Raw genomic sequence first — 8,857 nt, forward strand, 5'->3', positions numbered from 1 at the left:
TGTTAATATGTGTGAAAGGTAAAACAATAAAACTTGTAGAATATAACATGGGAAAATATTTTCATGACCACTTGGAGTAGGCAAAGATTTCTTAAGCAGGACACAAAGAGCATTAACTATAAAGGAAAAGATAAATAAATTAGACTTCATCAAAATTAAGATATCAGTTCTTCAAGAACTCTAAATACTGACATTTGTGGATCTGCTTGCTTTACTGCTCAATCAGCCAACATTGAAGCCTAGAATCTACAACCTCTAGACACAAAGAACTCAGAAGAGACTTTAACAAGTTTTGGGAGGAAGCTGTGCATTAATAGACCAGTGGGAAGTAAGCCTACACGCATTATTCTCTGCCATAGGTTACGTAAGTTACCACACCCCTATCCACTTTCCATTTTCCTTTATTTCTCTGAAGATAGTAATATAATTTTTGTAAAGTTTTCTTCTGTTCATTGCCTGGTTTTTATTTTCTCTTATTTCCCTTTCTCTGTTTTGATCTCTGTCACAATTAAGGCTTAAAAAATTCCCATAATATTATTTTAATGGAATTTTAGGGAGAGAAGAATGGGTAAATATCTCTGTGTATCCCATCATGTTTAACCTAGTTTCAGGTGATTTTCAGGTACACTAAACCTTGAGAACACTAGGCTGTATCTAACAATGTAAGATCCACAAACCAGAGATTAATTATAGAGCTGATTTTCTATTTTGGTCATGTTTTACATTTCCAGGATTTAAGTCTTGGGCACTGATTATTATTTTTATAGTATATTGCTTTTTTTCTCCCTAGCCACAACACTTTATCTCACCTGTCTAAGCATATCATTTATATATTTTAAAGTTTTTTTCCTAATCCAAGCCTTGGCTTCTCCGCTCCCCAAGTTTTCTTTCTTTATTTTGGTCTCTCTCTCTTTCCTTTTTTTTTTTTTTTTTTAATGGCAAGAGCCTTCCGTAAATATCTGCTGATATTCGGCTTCCCGTTCAAGTTAAAAATGAGATACTACAAAGCTGATTGGTAGCTATATATTTTCAGATATGTCAAGACTCAAAAAGTATGTTCTATGCAGCACTCAGAAAGTGTCTGGAGGATATGGTCTCCCAAAATAAAGGAGTAAATCAGGAAAGAGGAAGATTAAGGGAACACAGAATGATGGCAAAGAGAATTCCTAAAACAATAGACACGCAACTGACTTGGAGAGAAACTAACCCAAACAGAGCAGAAAAGTAAAGGGCTCCATGAGGGAAGACTTCTGGGAAAATAGGGATTGAGGAATTATCTGACGGATTTGCTTATGTGGAAAATAGTGTTGAGACCGTGATGGAATGTTTGGGTAGAATTAGCAATAAATACACTGAAATCTAAGCATATATGAGGCAATTATTAATGTCTGGGAAAACAACAAATTGTTAGAGAAGGGAAATGTTACCACGGTACACTAATTAGCTCAACTATGAATAAGATGCATATGATCATACCATGTAAACATTGAATACTGATCTTTTCCAAATTGTGATATAACTATACTGGGAGTGTGGGGGAGGGGAAAGAATAAGGATGGGCATGTAAGGGACCTACATTCTTATGTACTGTAAGAGGAAGTCAAAAGGTAATATTTAATAGTGATTAATCAAGAAATAGCAATATAAGTATATTATTTAGAAATGTGTTGATAAATGCCAGTAGAGATGACTAAAATATATGAAAGGTATTACCTTTGAGGAGGAAGTTTGAAGGTTTGGGAATGGGTTAGCCAAGGGAACTATTATTTACTGCATATGTTTTAGCATTATTTGATTTTAAAAATTATATTCACTTTCTACTTTGAAGAAATTAAACAAGTTCACCTGGGGGTTTAATTAAAGTACAGATTCTTTGGTCCATTCTTGGATATTTGGATTCATTTAGTATGGGGGAGGAATCTGCATTTTAAATAAACATCCCAACTCTGAGTAACACACCAGTGTAGTACTTTTCTGTTCTTACTCCAAATATGACTGTTTTAAAAGGCATTTTTGGTGGTTTTAATTTTTTCTTCTAATTTTACAATTCTCATTCCTCCCTTGGCTTTAACCTTCCTGATAGTGTATAAATAGGTATATATATATATGCCATTTTAAAATATTTGTTCTTGAATGTGTTTATTTTCATAATCTGAGCTTACCTCAAAGTTCCCCATGATATCATATCATCTTTAAATTTACTCTTTTTTTCTTTTCTTTTTCTTTTAATTTTTCGATTACAGTTGATGTATAATGTTATATTAGTTCCAGGTACACGACATACTTGGAGATTATTTTTAGTCATACAGTGAGATTTTTCATTTTTAAGAGCTTCCAATCCTCTTAATACAGTTTCTCTATCAGAGTCTCAGTCAATGGGTTCAGAACATTTTCTCTGAACTTAATTGCCTCAGGTTACTTAGCCAGAGTTGCCTGATTTTAAATTTGTTGTCTTTGTCTTAAATTTAAGAATTACTTCTCAGCTCTTTTTCGTGGCACCTCAGAGATGGTAGGATGCTTCAGGGTGCTTTAGGATGCTTCAGCTCTTTCCCAGCCACTGGCTGCCAGAAGCACATTGAAGTGGATGATGAACAAACTTTGTACGTTTTATGAGAAGCCTATGGCCACAGAAGTTGCTGCTGGCGCTCTGGGTGAAGAATGGAAGGGTTATGTGGTTCGAATCAGTGATGAGAAGGACAAACAAGTTTTCCCTGTGAAGCAGGGTGTCTTGACCCGTGGCTGTATCCACCTGTTCCTGTTATAGACCAAAGAGGACTGGAGAAATAAAGTGCAAATCTATTCAGGGTTGCATTGCGATTGCCAATCTCTTTTCAACTTGGTCATTGTGAAAAAAGGGAGAAAGATATTCCTAGTCTCACAGATACTACTGTGCCTCGTCGCCTAGGGCCGAAAAGAGCTAGCAGAATCTGCAAACTTTTCAGTCTCTCTGAAGAAGATGATGTCCGCCAATATGCTGTGAGAAAGTCCCAAAACTAAGAAAGTAAGAAACCTAGGACTAAAGCACCCAAGATCCGGCGTCTTGTTATTCCACGCATCTTGCAACATAAACGTCGGCGTATTGCACTGAAGAAACAGCATACTAAGAAAAATAAGAAAGTGGCTGTGGAATATGCTAAACTTTTGGCCAAGAGAATGAAGGAGGCCAAAGAGAAATGCCAGGAACAGATTGCTAAGAAATGTAGACTTTCCTCTGTAAGAGCTTCTACCTCTAATTCTGAGTCCAGTCAAAACTGAGATTTTGCAAGAGTAACAAAGAAATAAGATCAGACATCAAATCTCAAAAAAAAAATACTTCTCAGTCTAATTTTTGCCTTATGATGCCACAGAATACAATAATATAGAGTTTCACTGCTTTTGCAGAATACTACGACAAAATCTACCATTCTAAATTTTACACATGGAAGTTTCCTCTTTGATGAATTACTGTAGCCTAACTCCCAACCTACACACGGATTTTAAATAAGAAATGCTGAATGAATTCAAAACATACATTTTAAATTGGAAGCAAAATATCTAGCTCAGAATTGAAGAACCTAACATACATATTTGGAGAAATAAATCTTTTATTGAATGAATGCCCTCTAAATTTCTACTATAATGTTCCCTGATTATTCCTGGACAACTGAAAAAAATGTTTTGTGTCTGTCTAACTAAAGCAAAGTGTTGTTTCTAGTGATTACTCTTACTATATTAATATCTTAGTTAGGAAATTTACTCTTTTTTAAAGTTTAAGATTCCCATAATACAGATGAAGCAACGGCCACTTAAGAAATCAAGCTGAGAAAATTTACTTCTGATGTTTGAGGTATCTGTGCTTATTCAATTTAATCATTTTAATGTCTCATTTATTTTTACATTAAATATAAAAATTGGACTTCCCTATTACTAAGATAAACCATTGCATAATTTCTATAACGTTCTTTATCTGTATACATTAAAACCACATTATATGATATCCAGGGTACACCAAGGGTACTCACTATTTTCTCAGCTTAGATTCCACTTCTGGGGTAAAATCATAAATATGAGAACAAGGAAAGATGACCAAGAACAAAGACTATTTTTTATTGCTTTAAATATTTTACATGGTGAAAATAGGCTTCCTTTTAAATAATGAATATAAATTTTTATAATTCTCAAGTAACAACGTAATTGAATCAGCATCATATGCATTTAATTTGAAATCATTTAAAACATACTCCAATCAAATATTCCAATCAATTAGATGTGTATTTCTAAGGCATCAGCTGATTTTAATCCTTACATTCCTAATATTATGACTCAGTAGTATGATACTTCTTGAACTCAATTCTGATAATAAATTATAAAAGACCTAAGCCTCAGAAATCTGTTACTTTTGTTTTCCTTTCTAGTTCAGATAGATAAACCATTATATCACAAACATTTTAATATGACCTCAATAACACTTTATAAGACATACACTAACGATGCTTGGTTTCAGTGACTCTGGGAAATGAAAAGTGGTTGCTAACCTAGAGACCCAGAACCTACCCATTTGTATTTAAGGATTTTCCTTACTGGCAGAGACAAAAGAACTGGCCTAAGCACCCCAGCAATTCTTCAACTGGGTGAAGTGATTAAATTGCCTGTTTGGAGTAGTCACTATCCATGGTAAAAACGTTTATTCTGTTCCCTAGGGAAAAGTGAACTAACTAAAAATATAATTCTTTGTATTTTTAAAAGTCAAGACAGATGATTTTTAAATAAACACTATTTGACAGTAATTAATTCTTTATAAAATTTAGCCATTTACGTGGAAGTTATCATTTATAGTTAATAGAGCTGCATTTGATTTTTAAGAAGACTGAACTGAAATTCTGCAGTATCTCTGTGTTTCTTAGTTTAAACAAGAAGTCACTTTCCACAATGAGGTTGCTATGTGTGTGACCCTGAAAAATGATAGTAGGGTACTGTTTAGTAAAAAAAAACTTTCTAACTCCTACATAGCTAGATTTTAAGGATATACTTAGCATAGTATATTTTTGAAAGAATTCTAAAATATTTTGACCTAATGTTAACACTTTTTTCATACAAGGCAATATTTATGTAGTCATGAATGCAAGGAAATCATTTGTGACAACATCTAGGAAACTGCACACACAAACTTCTCAAGGTAAGAGTTATAGATGTAAGCACATTCTACAAAAATAGCAAATTGTTATTATTGAAAATAATTGGTAAGTCACTAAAAAAGAAATATTATTTCAAAATCAAATTTCAGTAAGTTTAAGGTGTAAAGAAATACATAATCTGTATAATTTACATTTGCATCACAAAGTAAAATGTTAATATGCTCGAAACCTGGAAGAAGCCCCATTTATTTGAAAACAAAAATAATTACCTTCATTTACAGTCAAACAATGCTGTGGCAGATATATTGTATATTAAAGAGTCCTACCAGAGGGTTTATATTTATTTTCTTGTTTATTTCCACTTTATTTTACTTTTAAAATTTTTAGGCAATTTAGTTTTGAAAAATAAGAGAATTAAATACCCCTACTTGTCACTAGATGGCGGTAATCCCAGGATGGGTCTTTGCAGTAAAGCAGTAAAATGGAAATTTTTGCTTGCATCAAAAATAACCCATGATTGAGATTTTAGTGGTAGTGGTAGAATGAATGTGTGTTTGCAGAGGAAGGGAGGATGGAGGGGTGTGTGTGTGTGTGTGTGTGTATGAGTGAATGTTTTTATTTTGAAGACATTTTTCATGGCTTATGAGAGAGTTGAAACGGTTTTAGTTCCTCCCTCCTTTTTTACACATGTATAAAATTAAAACCAAATAAGGAATTAGAGAGATTAAAATGTCATATGATGAAACACAGAACATTTTCATTTTCATACATTGCCCCTGTATATAGATGCTTGGTATTTGTATTCCAAACAGAATGGTTTACAAGTCATTGTTAATGATGACAGTGGCACATGATTTTTATATAAAAGCAAGTCTCACCTTTCATGTGACGTTTTCATTCATTTCAGACATTTTAGGTTCAAAATGCATTAATTTGGCTCTATATTTTAACTAAAGAGTTTAGATAAATTATTTGAAAATGCATTCCTTACTGAGTTTGAAATGAATTTTTGAGACTCCTTGTGATGAGTGATTACAATGGGAATTTTTACTTTGTATGAAAAGCCCTCCTGGGGCAATAAAGATAAGTGTGATTTGCCACAGTAAAGGCCTCATATTGAGAGATTCTAGTAACATGATGAACAAATAATTTGTACTGAGAACAAAACTTTTCAGAAGTCAATATCCAAACAGAATACAAACATCAGTTTACATTAAAGGGCACTTGATTCTATCATCAACCATAAGTTATTGGTGAAATTTTTCCTTTTGGAGCACTCAGATTTCCTACTCTAGCCATAAAATTACATTGAGACCCGAAATCCTGACAGTTGGAAACAGTTGCATAGAATGTAGAGTGTGGCGTGTTGAAAAAAAAGTGATCGGATTCCTTAATGGAGAAAATCAAAGGCTAATTAGCTCTCACAGAGCAAGCTGCAACCTGTTGAAATTTCTGAAGCAAGAGAAAGAATTTTGGACAGAGCAGAGCTTTGTATTCTTTTAAGCAACTGTTTTGCACAAGTGCTGCTGTGTTTACACCTGTTGGACTTGACTGTGAACTTGGAGAAAGGGTTGGAGATCCAAGTAAAATAATGCTCCTTTTATCTGTTACCATTGTGAAGTTAGAAGTTAATTTTCTAGATAAACTGAAGAGCTCACCCCTATTTTTCATTGCTCTCTCACATTCTCACACTCTATCCTTCGGCCATATTTATCCTCCAACTATTGTCTTCATGCTTCTGCCTCAAATGCCTTACCTAACCCTTTCACACACTTTCACCTAGCTAACTTCAAGTAATTCTTCATGATGGCTCAAGTATCACCTGAAACGCCTTCCCTGATTCCTTCTATGTAAGGATTGCCAGATATAGCAAATTAAGATACATGAAATACAGTTAAATCTGAATTTCAGATCAGCGATGAACAATTTTTTCTTCATGTATGTCCCAAGTATTGCATACTGAATTTTTACTTGTTAAATCTGGTAACCCTACCTTAGTTAAGAGCTTTTTAGTCAATGCCATGTTTCATTGACCTTATCAAATGATTCCACATGAAAATTCCTTCATCGTTGTTTGCTTTATATATTAACAGATTAGATGAGTGTGTTTTTTGTGAAAGGACTGATTATGTATGTTACAAATTGGCCTTCAACGTGAAATTCTCCATTATTCTTTCCTGGCCTGATTACACTGTGTTTATATCTTTACTCTGTAACTTCTAAGTGTGGCGGAGAAACAGCCTACCATTGCTAATTGATAAACTTTCAGTGAGATACAGTAATGTAACAAGAGTTCCTCTACTTATTTCCACAGAAAGAAAACGTTTATGCCTGTGTATTGTTACTTAATTGATAGCGGATTAAAATGTAATTATTTTAAGAAGTATAAAAGCCTTTATTAGATCTCCTTGAAGATACCACCATAAATGCTCATCACTGAAAAATCTCTAATAACTCCTTCTTTTACTTTATAAAGGATATTCCATCTTTAAAACATTAAAAATAGGTGTCATTGCATTACTTCACTGCTGATGTATGTAGTAGAAATGACACACTAATTAATTTAATGCAGTATAAATGTACTGATTATTTATGATGGCTGACAATAAAATTATGAACACATTCAATTACAATCAGTGGTAATTCATTATTTATTGATTTTTACATTATGCACACATTAAAACAATGAACTTAATTATGCAGAAGAGTGGGTCATTTTACTGTTGATATGCAGACATTTAAATTCATCAGTTTTATTTTAAAAAAACAACAAAAATTAAGTTTGAATAATAAGAATTGATCCAAACTGTACTTGGGATATTAATTTCAAACTGATTTTAAGTCTCCTTTAAAAGAATGCCTAAGAAATATGAGCTTTTGAGCAAGATTGTATTAATTATAATATGCTGCTCAATTGTATATCTCTGAGGTGGCCAAGGATTCTTCAATTTCTAGAACTGCGCAGCTTTAGGCACTAATACAGATACCCTGCATGACACTTAATAGAATGTCTTGTGCATAGTAGGAATACAACAAATATTTGTTATCTAAATGCTGATCTTGAAGAAAATATAAGAAATTTTTATGATGGAAATGTCTTCTATAGGTTTACGGATCAGGTAGTGTCACTTCTGCCTGTGCCAGTCAAGGAAGATTTTAAGAGAGACTAAATATTTGGATGATAGATTTTCATAAGCTGAGAGATAATATTTTAGGCAGAAGAACAGCATACACAAAGGCTTGGAGGCATGAAAGAAATGCAGGTTTAGAGAATATTAACTATAACAGTTTGACTTGTAAGAGAGTAGTGAGAACAAAATGTGATGATTCACTGGGACCAGGCTGGGGAGCAGGACAGAGGAAACAGGTTGTCTAGAAGAGAGGAGATTATAATGGAAAAAAGTTTCATTGCTTAGCATCACTACCCTAGATAATTGTTCTTTCTACCTTCTCATAGGCCCCAAAGTAATCCCTTGGCTTGGTATCTAGCCCTACCTAATATTGTATATATAAATGGAGTTGTATTTTGTTCTTACAATGTAAGACTATTTCTCCTATCTTTAAGTTTTCCATTAAATTGAGTTTGATTTCAATATTAGTAAAGCCAAAACCATGGTGACACTGCTCCCAATGCCATCACTTGAATTCCACACCACAAGCCATAGTTTTGTTTACTTCTGAGAGAAAATTATTTTCATAATAATTTTAGAAAAAGAAAATGGATAGCTCTAAATGTAAGCAAA

At 33.3% G+C, this 8,857-nt stretch overlaps 1 pseudogene; it reads left to right on the forward strand.

Moving 5' to 3' along the window:
- Positions 1 to 2,514: 2,514 nt before the first annotated feature.
- On the forward strand, positions 2,515 to 3,296 carry LOC111740409 (annotated as a pseudogene).
- Positions 3,297 to 8,857: the final 5,561 nt, after the last annotated feature.

Source organism: Pteropus vampyrus, unplaced genomic scaffold, assembly GCF_000151845.1.
Source record: "Pteropus vampyrus isolate Shadow unplaced genomic scaffold, Pvam_2.0 Scaffold63, whole genome shotgun sequence".
Classification (NCBI taxonomy): domain Eukaryota; kingdom Metazoa; phylum Chordata; class Mammalia; order Chiroptera; family Pteropodidae; genus Pteropus; species Pteropus vampyrus.